General features: G+C 33.9%; 1 protein-coding gene across 1 annotated transcript in view; it reads left to right on the forward strand.

Moving 5' to 3' along the window:
* The window catches only part of LOC150090888 (poly(rC)-binding protein 3-like), a 646,900-nt gene that overhangs the window by 581,423 nt on the left and 44,453 nt on the right, over positions 1 to 21,024 (forward strand).

The raw sequence follows: 21,024 nt of genomic DNA on the forward strand, positions 1-21,024 counted from the left end.
AAAACACCTGTATCTGATGGAATCTATCCATTTTAAACAAATCTGCAAAAGAGGTAGTTAAACCTTAGCCCATAATAATGCAAGCATCCTTAAATTTATGAGAAACACCAGCTACAAAATCAGAGATATGCAAATATCTCCCCTGTTCACAAGGGTGAAGTGGATAACTACAAATTTATAAGTTTAACCTCTGTGTCTAAGGTTAAACTTACAATTCTTATGGAAGAAGTAATGCAGGATCACCTTGATGGGATTGGAACCATAAGACAATCATAGCATGGGTTTGTTAAAGGAAGATCATGCCTCTCCAGTCTGATAAACTAGTTTGAAGTCGTCACAAATGAACTGGATGCAAAGAATAATTGTGTACTTAATTGCTTTCCCCATACACTATGGTACCACATGCATGATTGTTGTATAAATTGGAGTAATGTGGCATTTGAGAAAGTTGCTATTGTGGCTAAAGGAATGGTTAAGTGGTAGGGGACAAAGTGGGGTTATAAATGGTCAATGTTGATGAGGGTGGTTCCACGTGGTTAGTGTTGGGCCCTTTACTATTTTTAATATTTATTATTAATATTGATGTATGTATCAAGTTTAATGTGTAAGTTTACTGATGATACAAAGATGAGCACAGTGATTAATGACTATAATCAGAGTATGCAGGATGATTTAAATAAACTAAGCATATGGACTGGAAAATGGCAATTGGGTTTTAACTTTGGTAAATGCAAGTACTGCAGTTGAGTAGCAGCAATTCCAGAATAACATACCACTTAGTTGGTACCAAACTCACAGTAATGTAGTATGAGAAAGATCCAGGGATTATTGTACAATCCAACATTAAATTCCCTGAGCAATGCAAACATGCTGCTAGAACAGTTCATGGGATTCTGTCACTAATATATAGGAACTTTTCCAGCAGGGTTGAAGAGGTAATCATTCCAATGTACACTCCCCTGCCATTCCTCCCCCGAGAGTCTATTAACTCCATTGGTCATGGCATCTTGCATTCATGGCATCATACTACTGTCTCCTTTAAGGTTTATGAGCACATTTTTAGTTGAGACATGGTGCTTGATTAGGATGTGGTGTCCAGATATTAACGGCAGGGCAGTGTATATGGCCACATCTGAAATACTGCATATAGATTTGGAAACCTCATTTCAGGTAGGACATAGAGTTCTGGAAATGGTAGAGAAGAGCAGCAGGATTAGTTGGAGGATATACCTACTGAGAAAGACTGGATTTCTGTAAACTGCAGTCTCTGGAAACTAGGCATCTGCAAGGTGCTTAACTGAAATGTATAAGGCTTTATTGGGTTAAGTAAGCTAATGTTGTTACATCTTTACTATTTCTCAGATGATACACATAAGGAGCAGAAATTTAAATTGGAAAGGATGGTTGCAGACTGATGTGTGAGAAATTTGAATTTAACCTATGAGTAATTAATTGTTGGAATAAACTTCTCTAGTATTGTAGAAGTGGGTAGTTTGAATCAATTTAAGGAAGTTTGGACAGATGAAGTGGTTTTTTTTGGGGGGGGGGGTATTTTTTGCTGATGGTGTGACCCTATTTCCATGTTGTAAATATAAACTTACATCCTTGTATCATGTTACTAATACTAACAGAATTTTTTTTTTTTTTTTTTGATTGGAAGAATCAGAAGCAGTAGTTACCCATGGGAATATCCCACATATTGAAATAAAATTAAAAGCTTTTCACATATGTTCTTAAATATTGGTTATCTGCCTCCATCCCTAGACCATTCATTAATTAACATAGTAAGAAATGCAATATTGCGTGTAAAAAAAAAAAAAAAAAAATGACCCATTTCCCTCTATGTGGATGTAAAATTATAGCCATTCATTAGTGTTCCTAAGTGTATGGACTGTAGGTCAAACTGCTGCTGTCATGTTTAAATTAATAAAATTTAAAATTTTGTCTTCACTGTGCAAAGACATATCTCATATACAATTTTTATTGTATATGAGATATTGGCAGCAGATGCTAATCACAATTAGCAAAAACTAGTAAGGAACAAACATTACTCAGTTTGAATAACTAATCATATGACCAGCTTGGGATCTGATTCTTTCCAGATCATGGAATTTTCCAGATATTAAATGGTTCATAAAATTATTGTAATCATAAACCATAATTATATTGTGATGATTAAAAAAATAAAACAATAAAATACTGCATTTCTACATTGCAGTCTGTTGTAATATACAGTACTGTGTGAGTGCATAATTATATGTACTGGTTTACCTACATAAAGAGAAAGGTAACATATGGCACATGAAAAAGTATTATAATTCATAACAGTAAAACTAAAATTAGTTATTTCCCCTTTCAAAATATATGTTACAATGGAACCAATGCTGAAAGTTACACATAATCACTTTTCCAGGGTCCCATGATAATATTTCTTTAGTAATTGAGTGTATTCCTTTCCACAATAGATAACTGAACCATAACAATCCTCTGGGCAACTTTACTTTCTTTTAGACAACACATAATTGCAAATACGGGCAACCCCCGTATAACACAGTACTTCTACAACACGGTTTCGCTCTAGCACGATTGATAAATTGCAGAAATCCTCAAACAACATGGTACTTGTATAACACGGTTAGAGAATTTCGGTAAACCTTGCATAACAGGGTATTTTTGAGCCTTTGTGCGGGGAAAACCCTGCTATTATGTTGGATGTAAATTTTCAACTTTTCCACTCTTTTTGAATCCCCGCTGTTGACTCTCTAGTCAAAAAAAAAAAAAAATATTGAGAAATCCCTGTATTTTATTTTGTTGGAAAATTCCCCGTATTATGTTCTGTGTTATTGAACTTGTACTTGTTGAACTTGTGAAAAAATCTAGATTTCAAAGTTTTATTACTATTGGTTAGCACACCAGGCCATCTAAAAGATTTAAGTCATCCAAACGTTGAAGTTTTGTTCCTAACACCACAGTTGTACTAGGTGTTAATACAACTTCTTTCATTAGATTAGCCATTAGATTCAGGCATTATATCCACCTTTAAAACTCATTACTTCAGAAAACCATTACAATGGATTTTGGATAAAATTGTTTCTGAATCTATTGAAGTAATGGAGGCATGGAAACATTTCTCAATTTTGGACTGTTTCAGAATCATAGCTTTATCGCTCAAAGAAGTAAAACTGTCAATGTTAAATGCGTGTAGAAAAATGTATGGCCAGAGTCGGGTCATTCAGGAAATATGGTCGAACCAGCAGAAAATGGAATCGGTGCAATAGTAGAACTTGCTACATCAGTAGGAGGGAAAGGTTTTGATGATATGACTACTGAAGCCCTCGTGGGTAGCACAGTTGATAGAATTGCCCTTGCCACACCGGCCAAAAAAGACCCGAGTTCGAATCCCTTCGATGAAGGGAGGAATTTTTATGGATATTTTTCACAATGTAGCTGAGTTAGTCTAGCCCAGGCGAGGGTAGCATGGTTTTTTCTCCCAGAAACTCCAGTATTATGTCCAGCAAAACAGAAAATCAACCTCAGGACACACTCAATTTATGGACAATATACAGAGAGTAACATGGCCTTAGTTGCTGATGCTCCTAAAAAAATAAAAAAAGATATGACTACTGAAGATGTTCAAGAATTACTGGTGGAAAAAGAAGCGAGCGTAGTGGATTTGGTGCAACTGGCATCGGTGGTAAAATCAAATCAATTCAGATGATAGCACATATTAAAATTCTAAACTTCCAAATTTACACTAAAAAGCATAGGAGAAGGCATTAAGTTAGCCGAGCAATTAGAATATTATTTTTTGAATGCAGATTCTTGAAAGAAAGGAGCTTCAAAAAGGGAGCTTCAAAAATGCTTAGTTCCACGCAATAAAATTCACAGATTTATCAAGCAAAAGCAAACAAAACCAGATTACTGATTTTTTAAAGAGAGTGGAAGATACATGAAATCTAGAATGGTCTATTTTTGTTAGTTTTGTTAACATTTTGTTAACGAAATAGTGTATTTTTATTAGCTTTTGGAATGTAACCCCCTTTTTGTACTTAGTCCCGTATAACATGTTTCGCACAACACAACATTTTACAGGAACCTAATAACCATGTTATTCGAGGGTTACCTTTACAAATGGACAAAAACTGCTGTATTGATGTTATCAGCCACAACCATTTAAAAGTTGATTAGTGTTCATGATTGCATTATAACAGTCTAATGCTTAATGTACAAATTGCAAGACCCACAAACTGTTTGAGTAAACAGTTACAGATCTTGTTTATGAATAACAGTAACCAATCTCACAACCCTTCTTTATAAATTTTCTCATGTGTCTGGAGTTCAGTAAAAACTGTCATGGAGTTGAGGCTGAATCTCCATTCTGTACAATCAGAACCAATTGTGTAAGGTATACCCTTTACCTCATTTCACTTCTGATAAACTGTTTGGGCAAATGGCCAACTGAGAACTAAATTTTCCAATTCTTGAATGGTTTTCCAAATTGACCTATTAAACTGGATGAGCCAGACAATGGATTTCTGTATTAGGGTCAACTGTATAATGTACAGTAATTCCAAAATTAATCTATTTATAGATAAATATATTAACCAATAATACAGTTATTTGTTTTTTTTTTTATTTGCAGTAAAACAGTTTAACTTTTTTTAGCCAATTGATAGCTATAACTTTTACAGGTTCTATAGTTATTTTTCAGTTTTGCTACATTTCCATTTTACGACTTCAGTATTAATGATTCACTTATTAAAAACTATTAACTTGCTGTAGGATTGCAGGGATATTTTGATGTAATAGAAGTTGATATCAAATGAAAAATTGTATGCTTTAACTGTGTCATATTTCAATCCTGGTTAGATGTTTGCTTTCATTGGAGACCCAGCACTGAGTCCTCAGTGCTAAGGCATATGCTCTAACTACTGATTGAAATATTCCTGCAATCCAAATTATAGGGGTGAATAGTAAATATAAAAGTTGTTTGTTATGTTTTTAAATTGGAGTTTTACTTTTATATGCCACTTGGCTGTTCACTTAGGCAAAAGACATTATTCACAGATTTTTGTTTGCTGGTAGCGACCACCCACTAGCTGATGAGAAGCCAGTACAAAGATATTTAAAAAGATATTAGCAACTTAGGTGTAACCGTGGATATAACAGTTTTTGTGTCTGAATTGAGCATAATTCCAATCCTTAGTGCTCAGGACTTGTTGCTCAGTCTCCAGTGACAGCTGATAGTCTCTCCATGATTGAAATCAAAATCAGGTAAAGTATGAATTTTTATTTGGATCATTGAGAGAATTTCTTCTCTCACTAGAGGCTGAGCACTTTTATGATATATGGAAAATTTATATTTGAAATTTCTTTAATGAAAGTTTAGATTGCAGTTCAGCATCTTGTATAGATCTGGTATAGCATTCTTTTTTAGTTGTATTTTGAAAATTATGGTAGTAAAACTGATTTTGAAAATAAACAGTGTCTATCATCATTTAATGCAACATAGTACCATTACAAAAAATTATGTTGGCCAAAAATTTTTAAAATATGAAATGTCCAAGAGTGTAAATTTTTTTGTGCATATTTAGTTGGAGCTCAGGGCTGCTATACAGGTGATTTTCTGGTTTAATATATTTGAATAATTTTTACCAAAGAGCATTTATTTATTTAACTTCAACACATCTGTTCTCATATATCTCTTTTGATTACATGTAATCTGGACAATTCTCTTAATTTTTTTTAATTTAAAGTTTTTTAATATGAAATGCATAGTCCTATTCCTTTAGAGATATTACTGATTATAAAATATTTTATAATCTGTCATAAGTTGAAGGAAATATGTGGGTGAATAAACCTTACCAAAATTAAATTAAATTAAAAGAGACATTTGATTCTATCTTTAATTATGAAAAATAACTTTATTTGTTATACCCTGTAGAGTTACAGCACCTTTAGGTGGTCTTTGTAACCTCACAGAGTACATAGCAAATAAATAACCTTCATTATTAATTATCAAGAGTCTCCTTAATTTAATTATAATCTGCATTGTAAAGTCAACGTTAGGGCATCTAGCAGCTTTGTATAGACAACCACCCTAGTATTATTTTTAAAAATATGGATTTCTGGATATTAATTTTTATTATAACCCAGCATATTTTTACCATTTCACTGCAATTTGAAAAAGTAATGCACAGTGTTTTCGTATTCAAATCAAATCTAGATTGGCCATGTAATTACTGCTAGCAGATACCAATTTATTCAGTTAAGTGTCCTGATATGTATGTACACATAATTTCTAAATGCTGCATGATGTGCTACACATACAAAAATATTGTATGTGTAGCACACATAAATAAATTTTCTAACAAAACCTTAGTTAAATTATATGATATTTTATCCAAAATAAATATTTCTTTTGTAGTCTTTGGATCATAAAAGTATATTAATTATTCTATACAAAAATTAATTAAAATAGCTGTTTATTTTTCCTTGGATTTTTAGCATAAAAAAATGAATGGTAATACAGAAATAGAAGAACATAAATTACATAATTATACTATTAAAATAAAACTAAATGCTACTAGGCATAATATTTTAAGAGTTTAAGATAATCTATTTAATATCAGTGTAGATACACCATAGTCAACTCTAACGAAAAAACTACGATAGTAGTATAAAGGGCATCATTTCATCTATATCTCATATTGCACTCATCCTTCACAATGAGTTACCATGTATTGCACTACCTCGAATAAGTGATGCTCCACTAATAGAGAAAAATATTGTTACTTATTCTTGGTTGGCACCACCACCCAGACGGTGGGGTTATTAGCATTAGCATTAGTAGAGGTATATGATGCAAGAAAGCAAGCTTATTCAGCATCAGCCAAAAAAAAAGAAAAAAAAAAAAAACAACCACTACTCCCATTTCACCCCTCAATTCGTTCGAAATACCTGTCCAGCTGAGCCTTAAATTTGTTTAGGCTATCAACTTCAACAACAAGCGATGGAAGTCTATTCCACAAACCAACTGCCCGCTGGCTAAAGGCGAATTTCCGCACATCTATCCGACATCCGTCCTTCCTCAATTTGAATTTATGCCCTCTCAGGTGATTATTCTGAGCAAGAGGAAGAATTCCATCGGCATTGAGCATGCTCAAGCCATTCATTATTGTGGGATTAACTTCACAACTCGGTTGTCATGTTTGCAATACCAGGGTACCTGTCCACCCACTGATGAAAGGCCAACAAGCCTTGAAACAGTGCCATCTGGGTGGTGGTGGTACCCACCTAGAATAAGTAACAATAGTCTTCTCTATGCGTTACTTATTCGGGGTAGTGCAATACGTGGTAACTTGTTGTGAAGGATGAGCACATGAGATACAGATGAAATGATGCCCTTTACACTACTATCGTAGTTTTTTATTTAAGAGTTGACTATGGTGTCTCACCAATATTATAGAATTGTTTATTTATCTTATTTTTGTTACACAGAGCATTAAAATTATGATAAATGAATTAGCTTTCGGCTGGGTGGCAGCCTTCATCAGATTAAAATACTTTGAATGGCAGTTAGAATAGAGATGCACTGCCAGGATGGTGCGTGAGACACGTGGTTAATTGTTTGTTGATGTTTGTGGCTGTGACGTATGGTGGTGACGTGGCCAGCGTTTGTCTATGGACAGAATTACTGCTTCTGTGATGGGGTTAAGTTGACAACCACTGTTCCTGTTCAACGAGGTATCCGAGCATTTTATACTTAACGATTCCAACCAGGTGCGCCTTAAGTAATGGTGGGACTTGTCTACAACCACGACATCGCGGTGTGGGTCGATGTCGTGGTGGGTTGTCCAGACATGCTCGGCAATAGCTGAGTGTTCTACATCCGCCAAACGGATCGCTCTTTTATGTTCTGAGAGGCGTTTCTCGAGACGACGACCAGTCTCTCCAAAGTAGCAGCTCGTGCAGTCACGGCAAGAGATGCGATAGACCACACCACTCTGTAGAAGGGTGGGGACAGGTGTTTTTATGTTGTATTTTGATGCTCTGTGTAACAAAAATAAGATAAATAAATTATGAATCCAGAGCACAGAGGCGTGTTTTATTATTATAGAATTGTACTATGCATATCATAAGATATTTGCATATAATATGAATTTTAATTATTAGTCAACTTTAATCTGATGGTGAGTTGTCATGTGTGTGAGACACACTCATAAAAAACTATGTACATTCAAACAATATATGTTAAAGCTACATATGGTTTAAATAGAAAGTATTGGGGAGCATTTTATATATATCAGCATTTAAATACAATATTGTATCAGCTAATGGAACAAAAAGTCTTGAACCTGTTTGTGTGTATGCAGGGATTATTTTGCTACACTTTTATTAAGCTCTTTTGCACTCACATTCACTCTTCACCCAGCTATAACTCAGTGTGTTGAAAAAAAGTTTTCCTTTGGTTTCTCTATTAAAAATCCAAGCACTCCCATTGAATTTGATAGTATATAATAGAGTTATGGTGCTCAATGTAAAATTCTTAAGAGCATAATTTTCTAGTCTTCTTCAAAATGACCTTCACATGGAGTTTTGGCACTAAATGATCATTTAGTGTGAAATGACTGGTTACAGTCATCAAGAAAAGTTCTCATATTAGTTTAAGATGCAGCTATATCCTATGAAAATGAACCAATTTTGATGGAGCTGAGGTGATGTAAATTATATCACCCCAGGGGCTCACATCTGGTGAGTATGGGCTTGGCACACCCAGGGTCCTGAGCTGAATATCATCATTCTTCTCTTTCTTGGTGATTTCCTTCTACTTCTGACTCTCTCTCTCTCTCTCTCTCTCTCTCTCTCTCTCTCTCTCTCTCTCTCTCTCTCTCTCTCTCTCGCAGGATAAGTCAGGAATTTTTTTTTGCCCAGTGCAGCATAAACCTCAGGCTTCCTTTCATCATATGGCTAATAATAAAAATTTGTTAGATAATTATTATGAAAGAAAGAGTGATTGAAAGAACAAGGTTATGTACTCACTGAAGTTGCTAGAATGTTATGAAAAGTACTGCAAATTAAAACGTATTAAATGTTATGATATCATATTTTACTGCACATATGTTTGGAGAACAGTTTGAAATTTTTCTGTGTAATATGGTGGCAGTAAAAACTCTGGCTAAAGCTTATTCAGAGATTCAGAAGCGCTCCTAAACACTCTCATTGGTTTTTCAGATGACTCACTACTGATGTCTGATATATTCAGAAGGCTGGTGGAAAGTGACAGTGAGGAAAATCCTTCCTTCCTGACACTGCTTTATTATGAAAATATTTTAACTAATGATAAATACCATCACACTTAAGCAGTTACATCATTAGATTCTGTATAGACAAAAAGCTTGGTTAATGAATACACTCTCTGTTATTTCAGAAGTCCATTAAATTGAAGTCTGTTAAAGTGAGGATTTACCGTACTTACGGTAACCTTCTTCCTCACTGGATGAATTAATGCGGATGAAACCTTTTCATTAATGGTTGCTTATCCATTGTTTATCCAGAAAAAAAAAAGGTAACTTATACCTTTTCTTTGCATGACCTTTGTATAGCAAAATGGCTTATAAACTGCTATATAAGCCTCTTATGCCAGTACAGATACACAATAAAATTTAAACTCTGCATACTCTCCAAAGAATTGTTATCCATGAAATATATTTCATTGAGAATGACAAATTTTAGGCAACTGGTATCAGAATAACTGTTAGTAATTTTGCATTTAGGAGAGTTCTCCATAGTCACAAGTATATTTTATTGTTTAGAACTGGTATTTTAGTAATCTGCTAGTGCATTAAAAATTAACATTAGTGACATTTTTCATGGGTAAAGAAATTTAAACATGAAAACTGAGATCATGTAACTATATCAGAACTGAAACCACCCAACAGTCATCACAAATAACGGATAGGAAAAGGTAAAAGATTTTCTGTTTATGTATGAAATTACAACTTTATTTGTTCATTCCTGCTAATAACAGGTAAACAAATATTTTTCATTGGGGGGGGGGAGAGGAAATGTGGACTAGGCATATTTTTGGATGCCAATTCCAAATCTGTTTTCAGTTTTCTGATGGCAAATTTAGTTTTAGTGATGAAACAAAATACATGAACATGATGAGGCACCTATTCAGCCAATGTACGTTAATATAATTATTATTTTATTATTATTGCTTACACATTCATGTTTATCTCATGAATTACTGAAATACTTTCATCTTTATGCAGCACCAGCCACACTCATGTTTAACCAGTTCTGTTGAGAAGGCCACGTGCTCAAATTGTCAAACAATATTGCTGATTAATGTATTAAATATTATTTGGATTTAAAATATTTATTCAGTATAATATAAAATTATTTATGTCTTAGTTACTGTAAAATTTTAAAAATTAAAAAAAAATCACTATTACAAAATCACCCCGCATAAGTTTTGCACAGGATCCTAGGGCCCCCGCTAGTAATTCTTGAACAGGGCCCCACAAATTTTGGGGCCAGCTCTGTCCTCATGCATCGAAAGTGTAAAAATTACCTCCCACACATGTGTTTGTGTGCTCTTTCCTAATTAAATCACATTGGTGTTCAAGCATGACAAATATTCACGAAATTAGCAAGTTATACTTTTGACTGTCCTCTAGGTGACCAGAATAAGATGTGAGCACCACATGTTATTTGTACTACTCTTACAAGTGGATTACATGACTGGTTGAACAAAAGGAAAAAGTCTATGTCGAGTAATTACAGACCAGTTAGTTTAACTTCTGTTCCAGGTAAAATAATGGAGTCGCTGGTTAAAGATGCATTGCAGGATCATCTAGACAAGACTGCAGCAATAATTCAGACACAGCATGGGTTTGTTAAGGGAAAGTCTTGTCTGACAAATTTGATAGGATATTATGATGTGGTTACAAAGGAACTGGATGCAAAAAACAATTTTGATATCATATATTTGGATTTCAGGAAAGCTTTTGACACTGTTGCGCATGGAAGACTATTGTACAAATTGGAGCAGAATGGTATTAAGGGTAAGTTGCTACAATGGATAAAAGGATGGTTAAGTGCGAGAAGACAGAGGGTGGTAATCAATGGGTGCTGCTCTTCTTGGACTAATGTTATTAGTGGAGTCCCACAGGGTTCGGTGTTAGGTCCACTGTTGTTTTGTATATTTATCAATGATATTGATGAAGGTATATCAGGCTTAATGTCGAAGTTTGCAGATGATACAAAGGTTGGCAGGGTTGTTAATGACAGTAATGGCAGTCTGCTACTGCAACAGGATCTAGATAATTTGGGCAGATGAGCTAAGAAGTGGCAACTGAAGTTTAACCTTGACAAATGCAAAGTACTGCATATGGGTAGAAATAACCCCAGAGAAACGTACCAACTGTGTGGTACTACACTTAAGGTGGTAGAAAATGAAAAAGACCTGGGAGTAATTGTGCAGTCAGATATGAAGTTCTCTGAGCAATGCAGACAGGCTGCCAGGGCAGGTCATGGGGTTTTGTCAATGATATATAGGAATTTTGCTAGCAGGGAAAAGGAGGTGATTATCCCTCTGTATAAGGCAATGGTCAGGCCACGCCTTGAGTACTGCGTACAGGTCTGGAGACCTCATTTTAGGAAGGATGTAGATTTACTTGAGCGGGTACAGAGAAGGGCAACAAGATTGGTGAGGGGAATGAAGGGATCCTCTTACCAAGAGAGGCTTAAGTTCTGCAAATTGCAGTGGCTGGAGACTAGGCACCGGTGATCTGATTGAGGTATATAAGGCCTTGAATGGATTGAGCACGCTGAATTCTGATGGGATCCTTCCACTTGTTCAGATTACGAACCTAAGGGGGCATAAATTCAAATTAAGAAAAGACAGATGTAGATTAGATGTGCGGAAATTTGCCTTTAGCCAGCGGGTGGTTAATTGCTGGAACAAACTTCCATCTGTCGTTGTGGAAGTTGATAGCTTGAATAAATTTAAGGAGGAACTGAACAGGCATTTGGAGGGAATGGTGTGATTTTTTTTTTTTTTTGGCTGATGCTGCATAAGCTCATACATTTGCTTTCTTGCATCACATGCCACTACTACTACTACTACTACTACTTGTCATACTCATAATATGGATGAAGCCAAAGACTGTGATGGTGGACGTTACTTTTGTAATGTGAGTGTAACTGAATTCTAAGTGAAGAATAAACATGAGACTGTTTATCCAGTCCTGGATTAGCAGTGAGTCCAGTCTCTTATGATGACACTATGCCAATTCTGGTATTCCCCCATGACTACACTCTTTAGAACCGAAATTGAATGCAATGAAGGCACAATTGGTGAAGATCGAAGCATTTCAGCCAATCCTGAATACACACCTGATGAAAACAGAAGAGTCAGAGCTTTTTAACCAAGATTATTTGAATGACCACATTAGAAATCTAGCCCGCTCCATAGATAAAAGCAAAACTTCTTACCTTAAAACTAAAGCAGAAATATTTGGTTAAGAAGACATCAAAGTATCTCACTATCAAAACAAAAACCAAGTATTTGTGACATTCCTTGAATTAAACAGTTTGCTCTGCTACTGCCATGATATCAATGGTGTTTTCACATGAACACATTACAAGTACACAATACATTTGAATGGCACTGCTTCACTGATCTCACAATGAAGTTTGAAAGCTGTTCTTTTGTATAACTGGAACTTAAAGCCATCCATCCTTATTACCCACTCTATTTATCTGAAGGAGATATACATATCATGAAGACACTACTCACAGCATTTCAATACAGAACTTGTCAATGGCATGTCTGCAGTGATCTCATAGTCATTGGTATGAGATATGGAACAGTTGTTTTATCACAGATCAGTACATCAGACATACTGGCTCCAAAGAAGCACATATGAGCCAAGAACAAGCAGTGTGCAGTGTGTTCCATTAGTGGATCCAATAAAGGTTATCCTTTTGCATCTCCACGCGAAACTTGACCTAATGAAGAGTTTTGTGAAAACTACAGGTTAGATGAATTTGAGAGAATTTCATTATTTCTTGGGTAAAAGACATACATTAACTAATTGTAATAAGAGATTAAACAACATTGCACTCTATTTAAATTTTAAAGGTAAAAAATGATTGAGTTTATTGAAAAAAGCTGGAAAGAAAACATTCCAATAACTCAACTATTTAAAGGCTAATTTTAACAATGTTTTGAATTGACGATATCCACAAGGATTACAAAATATCGTCAAAATTGGCATCTAAATGGTTGGGTTATTGGAATGTTTTCTGTAAATTTTCTTTCTAACTTGTTTCAATAAACTCAATAATTTTTTGCCTTTAAAAATTTATGTAGAGTTCAGCATTGTTTAATCCCTTATTGCAATTAGAATTTCATTACTTAAGTGACTAATTTCCAAAAGTCAGTGCTGTGAAAGTGAAAGAAGGAATCTTTGTGGAGCCTCAAATCAGAGAGCTTCTGCAGGATGAAAGCTCTGGTGAATTTGAAAAATGCCTCAATGTATTAGAATTAAAAACACAGCAAGCTTTCAAATGGCTTTGTGGAAACTTTTTTGGGTAACCACAGGTCACCGTCATACAAAGATGGAGTTTAGAAACTGCTCAATGTATATAAAGAAATGGGATGTCGTATGTCACAGAAACTTCATTTCTTGCATTTACATTTAGACTTCCTTCCCAAAAACCATGTCAGAGTGAGTGTTGAGCAGAAGAAACAATTCCACCAAGGCATTAAGTCATTGGAAAACCACAAAGGTTTCTAGAATGAACACAGGTTGGCAGACTACTGCTGAATGTTGTATCATGACATTCCAGACAAGATGTACCAAAATTAAATCATCTACACAACATTTTTAAATTGTACAAACTTATGTGTATAAAGTGTAGTAAGGTTTAAACAGTAAAAGTGATAAAAATTGTAAAGTGTAACCACTCACAATTGTTTCATAATGAAATCATCTTGATTAACTTCTACTGATATTATCAACAATCATATTATGAAAAGTATATGTTCTAGAAAAATCCACAAACATTTAAAATCAGTATGCAAAACTGAAAAGTTTATACACTTTATGTTTGCATCTTTTATATATATAAAAAAAGAAAAGTTTCATTTTGTTGACAAGTGTAATTTGTCCAAAATCTTTAAATTTATTGAAACTGCCCACTTTTACAGCACAGGGAGGAAGTTTGTTTCAACAATCAATTAATCTCTGATTGAATGCAAATTTCCTCATATCTCTTCTGCACTATCCATTGATTAAATTTATGTTCCCTTGTGTGTGTGTGTGTGTGTGTGTGTGTGTGTGTGTGTGTGTGTGTGTGTGTGTGTGTGTGTGTGTGTGTGTGTGTGTGTGTGTCATCTGAGAAAAAGTAAAGATGCCATCAGCATTTAGTTTGCTTGATCCTTTTAAAGCCTTATGCACTTCAGTTAGATCGCCACACAAATGCCTTTTTTTTCTGTAACATAACAGCACATTTTAACATTTCAGTTGTTTCAGCTACTAACACTTAACTATAAAGCCAAATCTGAACAAGAAATATTCTTTTGGAGCTATTTGTGTTACAAAACAATACATAACTATTAATAGGTGTAGCTATATACTAGACTAAGAGCTTATGTCAAAAGAAATAATATTATCATTTTATTTTTACTGAATAAAACAGTCACATTAGAGCAAAAAATATAGTAACAAAACATTTAGAAAAGAATGCAAAATCAAAAACAAGACTGGTTTAATCCTTCTTTGTGGATGCAGTGATACTTTTCATACATCTGTTATGTGAAAGTGTCAGAAATAAACATTAATATAAATAAATTTTTTAGGTAGTCTGCTATTACTGTAGTGAAACACTTCTTTCTGAAACCCTTTTAGAACCCATTACGGTATATACAGTAGCAACCCACAGCATTTATATACATTTAAATGCAGTGAATATGAAACATAAACAGCCAAATTTTGAAGCTGCACTAGTGAAATATTTGTTTTTTTTTTATACTTTCAGTAATGAAATTTTGTAATTTGGATTGCCAGATTCCAGCAATCCAGATTATAAATGTTTGCTTTTCATTGTAAACTGTGTATTGTGCTTTCAGCTTATTTTGCATGTTAAGTATTGCTATATAATAATCTAAATCCAATGATGAATTTATGGACTTTTTTACAAATTTACATACCTTTTTACAAACCTACATTTAAACCCCCCTTCCCAAACATTTATTGTTGGGTTTTAGTTCTAAGTGGATATTTTTCTTACCAAGTTAAGAGCATCCTGATAACCCTGATCCCAGAAAATTAGCTGCCCCTATTGCGAATCCTGTGTAATAGCCTTTAGTCCCTTATTTTATGTTTCTGTCTAGAACAGTCTTAAAAAAAAAGTTTAGACACCTTTACAATGTATAAAATCTTTATAGTAATTTTTGTTCCAGAATTAATTCACATTATGATAATAATTTTGCTTTTAAAGTTCAAGGACAGAACCCTATTTAATGGGTGTGTGGTAATAGAATAGTAATGTGTGTTAGTATGTTAATACATAAAGTAGTAGTTTTTGGTTAAAAGGCTCACTTTCAGAATTGTATCTTATCTTATTGCTTGCTTACTTACTTACTTAGGCGCCTCCGTAGCCAGGTGGGAAGGAGCAGCAGTGCGTAGCACACGCTTCTTGATTAGACCGGGGTTCGAGCCCGTCACCACCAAATATGGAGGATGCAGAAAGGTCAGGGAATGACCACCGCATATCCCGGAGCAATATGGCCTTAGTTGCTAATGCTCCTAAAAACCAAACAACAACAACAACTTACTTACTTATCTGTCGTTGTACCAGCTTCTTGCTAGGTTATAAAAAAATCAGCCTTCTCTATTTAGCTCTATCTTCCCACCATTTCTCTCTCTCTCTCTCTCTCTCTCTCCCCCCCCCTCCTTCCAGAAAATGCCTCTTTTCGCCACATCTCTCTTCATACCATCTTTTTCTTGGCCTTCATGTTGGTCTTTTACCCTCCATTTTCATTCCTAACATCCTCTTTAGCAGTCTATTATCATCCATTCTCTTTATACGATCAAACCATCTCAGTTTTTCCCTCTTAATCATTTCTTATAATCGTTCTTCTTCCGTATTCTTCCAAATGGCTGCATTTCTTACTGTATTTCTTCTGGTCTTTCCACATACACCTCTCAGAAACTTCATTTCCATCACTTGCATTCTGATAATATCCTTCTCCTGCATTATCCACAATTCCAATCCATAGGTTATTATTGGTACATAATAAGCCCTATAAAGTACCATCTTGCACTTCTCAGGAACCTCCTTTCAAACTAGATCTTTTATACAATTATAAAACATTCTTCCTTGGTCTGCTTTCTACATATCTTCTTATCAATTCCCCCTTCTTTATGTACTATACTCCCTAAATATCTGAAACTATCACTTCTATCTTTTTTCCTCAATAAAGACGTTAATCCCCTCCTCTTCCTTGTCATTCTCATTGCATTACTCTTTAAAAGGCTCACTAAATTGTATCTATTTACTCTTTAAATTGTATCTTTGCTCCTCCACTGAGCTTTCCACCTGCTCCTGTACCGCCATCTCTCTATCCCCATAAATCAACAAATCATCAGCAAATATCACTTTCATTTTTGCTGTACCAATCCTTTTCTCCACAACATTCACTATATCATCCATTGCTGTTATGAATAGTAGAGGTGAGAGTGCACTACCCTGTCTCATTCCATTGTTAACTTCACACCAGCTTTCCAACCATTGTTTGCACGCAGCATTCAATCCCCTTGTATACACTTTTAACACTTTATCAGTGGCTTTCCTACTCCCTGTTTCTTTAATACTTCCCACATCCTTCTTCTCTCCCCCCCCTCCAATATCATACACCTTTTCAATATCCAAAAAAGCCATGCACAGATCCCTCCCATACTCATAATGCTTTTCCATCATTTGTCTCACAGCAAAAATTAGATCCATATTCTATCTGCCTTTTCTGAATCCGCTCTTCTCTTCCTTCTTCCTACTTTCAACCTTTTCTCTTACTCGCCTCTCCACTATTCTTTTGTACAACTTCCCTATGTGTCTAGTCAGGGTGATCCTGCCATAATTCTTCCACTTTTTCCTGGCCCCCTTTTTTATATATAGGCACAACAATCCTCTTTTCCAGTCTCTTGGTACCTTTTTCTTCTCTCATACTACTTTCATTACTCTGTGCGTACATTGCAGCCCTTCTTAATCTTATTGCTTACTTTTACAAAATAAAAATTTTAAAATTGGTTCTGCAATTAAGCAAATTAATCTAGTAAGCAAGTACATATTTCATTATAATAATGATAAATGTATGTGTTCAATAAATTATTTTCTTGTAATAAGAAATGTATTAAAATATAAGTAACACATTAACTATAGTTTAATAGTGTGTTGGGAGGGGGGTCTCATAAATGCATTATGTCCAATGGAATAGTGCAGACTAGGTTGTGGTGACTAGATTTTCAAATTATGTTGTGCATCTCCAAACTGTATGCACAGCAGAACTCAAATTTAAGAATGCCAGAACCATGGTGTGACAATGAGTTAGAGGTGACTAGTGAAGAGAGGAGAAGGCACTAGTTTAGTTTATACATAAGAAATATATACCTTGTCATAAATAGAAAGGGTGGCATATGTAACTTATTCTTTATGTATCACTAGCCATTTAAGTAAAAATAAAATTAATCTATACCCACCTTCACATTCAAACAAATATAGCTATTAATATCATCACTGTGTAGCTACAGAAGATTCCCTTTGCAGTGGCTCTACATGTTTCACTACATATATGGCCAAACTAAGAACAAATGCAGTTATCGTAATGTTTGTAATTGTAGCAATGACCGTCATGACTAATATGAATAGGAGAAAAGTAACGGTAAACACAGTCAGAAAGAAATATAAGAATTTCACTCTCTTGTCTTCTTCACTTAAATATTTCCCACCACTGTACATCGATATCGGTTTTTCTGGTTTTTTTTTAAATTTTTTTTTATTTTTGTTGTTGGTTTTAATGTTTGTTAAAAACATATGTATAAAACCTTACCATTAACGTACTAGTAAAAATTTCAGAGTGGTGGTGCTCTTCCCAGCACACAGTTCAATTCAAATCAGAGCTGAAATATATGCTAGGATATTATTTCCTAATCTATTATAAATTATGCAAAAACTTTCCTGTTTTGGTAAAATTAAGGAATACAAAAATACATCCATGTAAGCCATTTCAGATACATGAGCTAACAGTGATTTGTTAAACAGGGTGTTTCAATTAAAAGGCATCAGGGTCTATCCTGCTTATTTTTAGGTTTAGGTAATTTGTTGCGTGGAACTGTTTTGTCATATTTGGGTTGATATTTTTAAATTTAATATTAAAATTAGAATAAGTATTATCATTTAGATGTTAAGATTTCTAAATTAAAATTTTGCCTGATCAGTTGCTTTTTTTCTCAATGAGAAAGTTGTTTCCCATCCTTGGCTTAGTCTAAAAAACATCACCAGTATACTTCTGAAAATAGCATAAATCATTTTAATGGAAAAAAAATAATAAATAATAATTACACAATGGTCATAGCATGTGGAATACGTGCTGTGACCATTGTGTTGTAACATGTTGTACAAACTGCCAAATGCATGTGTACTGAAAAGAAAAAATTGCATACAACCATTTTGTTTTTTGTTTGTTTTTTCCAGATTGAATTGGTTTACATTAATTTCAGAAGTACATTGTTGAGATATCATATATTTCTAGAGCTGCTAAATTTTGAATTTATTTTAGAAGCAATTTTCTTTTTAAAACATGTAGGATTTGCCTTTTTTTTTTTTCTTTTTTTTTTGTTTTGTTTTTTTTAAACGTCATGAACAGTATGTGACCCTAAAAAATATCAGTAAGTAAGACTCCCCTTGATATATTCGTATAATCCTACAAATATCTATTATCTTTGGACTGTGCTATAGCACACTCCGAAGATAATAGGTGCAGTTATCTGCACCTATTACCTTTGGTGCAAGCCATTTCCCAGCAGAATATCATTATCTGATAAATATTCCAGCTTTATTTGCTGACATATTAATGCCAAACTATCATTAACATCTTTCTTCAGATTTTCAATATTGGTTGTATTGTTGATTAGTAGAATTATCATTGCATGTATGCCCTCCTCCTTCTCTCTCTCTCTCTCTCTCTCTCTCTCTCTGTAGTTTTTTTTTTTTTTTTTTTTTGCAAGGCCAGTAATCAACACAGTACTATTCAGTAATTATTGTTCCCACAATAGAAATATTAATCATCCTGTGTAAAATTTTGATACAAATGGAATTTTAATCAATAAATACTATCCGATATCTAAAATAAGTTATAGAGTAACAGCAGGAACTGCAGACATACCTCTGTATAGACATTTCTGATTCAAAACAGTTAAGTTACTGAAGGAGTTGAATTATGCATGGGTAATGCATACACATGATTTCTACTACCAAGGTAATTTTAATGCATCATTTTAATTATATCTCATATTGTGAATACCTTTACAACGAATTGTCATGATATTGCACTACCTTGAATAAGTAATGCTTCACCTATGGAGAAGACTATTGTTACTTATTATCGGTGGTACCACCACCCAGATGCCACTGTTTCAAGGCTTTTTGGCCCCTCTTCAGTGTGTGGGTGGGTGAGTAGGTACTCTGTTGTCGCAATAGTGCAGTACCGTGGCATCTCGTGAAGGTATTCTCAATATGAGATATAATTTAAATGATTCATTAAAACTACCTCGGTAGTAGAAATGATGTGTGTGCATTACCAATGCATAATTCAACTCCTTCGTACTCTTAGGCATTTAGCCAAGTAATATATTTTAGTTATGTTACTGTAATAAAAGTTAAATTTTCTGAATCATTAAAATATTTTAACTGTGAAATGCACATGTGGGTGATATTATCTACTTTCGTTCAGTTTTTTTTTTTTTTTCTTTTTTTGCATAAGACATTGCATTTGCCGTTGTATATACATTCTGCAAATGTTACTGCTTTAATTAAATTTTAATTATACATTTTTTAATTACAGTGTACAGTTACATTCTATATTGTACAAACATGATTTATATAAAATGTTACTATAAAATATAAGTTTCTTAGATAACTGAAAAAGCAACATTATTATTATCATTAACAATTACAATTAATTTGTTCAATGAGAAATCGAGTTTATAAAAAAACTTTTACACAATTTCACAAATTATAAACTAAGTTATTTCTTTCTTAATTCATTAATTAATTGGTGTTTAATTAATAATTCTGAAAATATTAATGCACCTCATTTATGTAAAAGTATTATATAACACTGTTATTATTGTAAGTTGCATAACTGCATGGTATTTGGCAATCAGAAACAGAAAATGCAGCATTATTGACATCAGGAAAACAGAAAATGCAGCATTATTGAAAATAGGAAAAGTAGCTTTATTGTCATAATTTGCAGTTCGCTTTATTGTCATTAGTAGTTATTGATTACAATGAATAATTCACTTTAACATAGTTTTACAACTTATAAGCCATGTTATTTCTTCTTAATTAATTAATTAGCGCTTCTAATATAATCTTGAAATTGCTTAAGTACCTCTCATTTATATTACAGTATAGTAACAAAAATGATATTTAACATTCATTACTGCATACATAATCACATGGCCAGCTAGGAATGTTTTGAATAACTTTAATATTTAAATTAGTTTTACTGTGCAGTAGTATATATGTTGTCTAGTTACTGTTCTTTTGAATAAAGAAACAATTCAAATTTAGAATCTATCACAGACAACCTTCTGATATCCAGAAAACAGAGTGACAAAAAAATGTGAACTAGTTTGAAACACACTCTTCACCACTTTGAATAAGTAACTTATGCCTGCAGATTACCTACTTATTCTTAAGCCTTGCATGAAAATCTACTGTTTA

Source organism: Mastigoproctus giganteus, chromosome 1 (genome assembly GCF_048544385.1).
Source record: "Mastigoproctus giganteus isolate SK-2022 chromosome 1, ASM4854438v1, whole genome shotgun sequence".
In the NCBI taxonomy this organism is placed as follows: Eukaryota; Metazoa; Arthropoda; class Arachnida; order Uropygi; family Thelyphonidae; genus Mastigoproctus; species Mastigoproctus giganteus.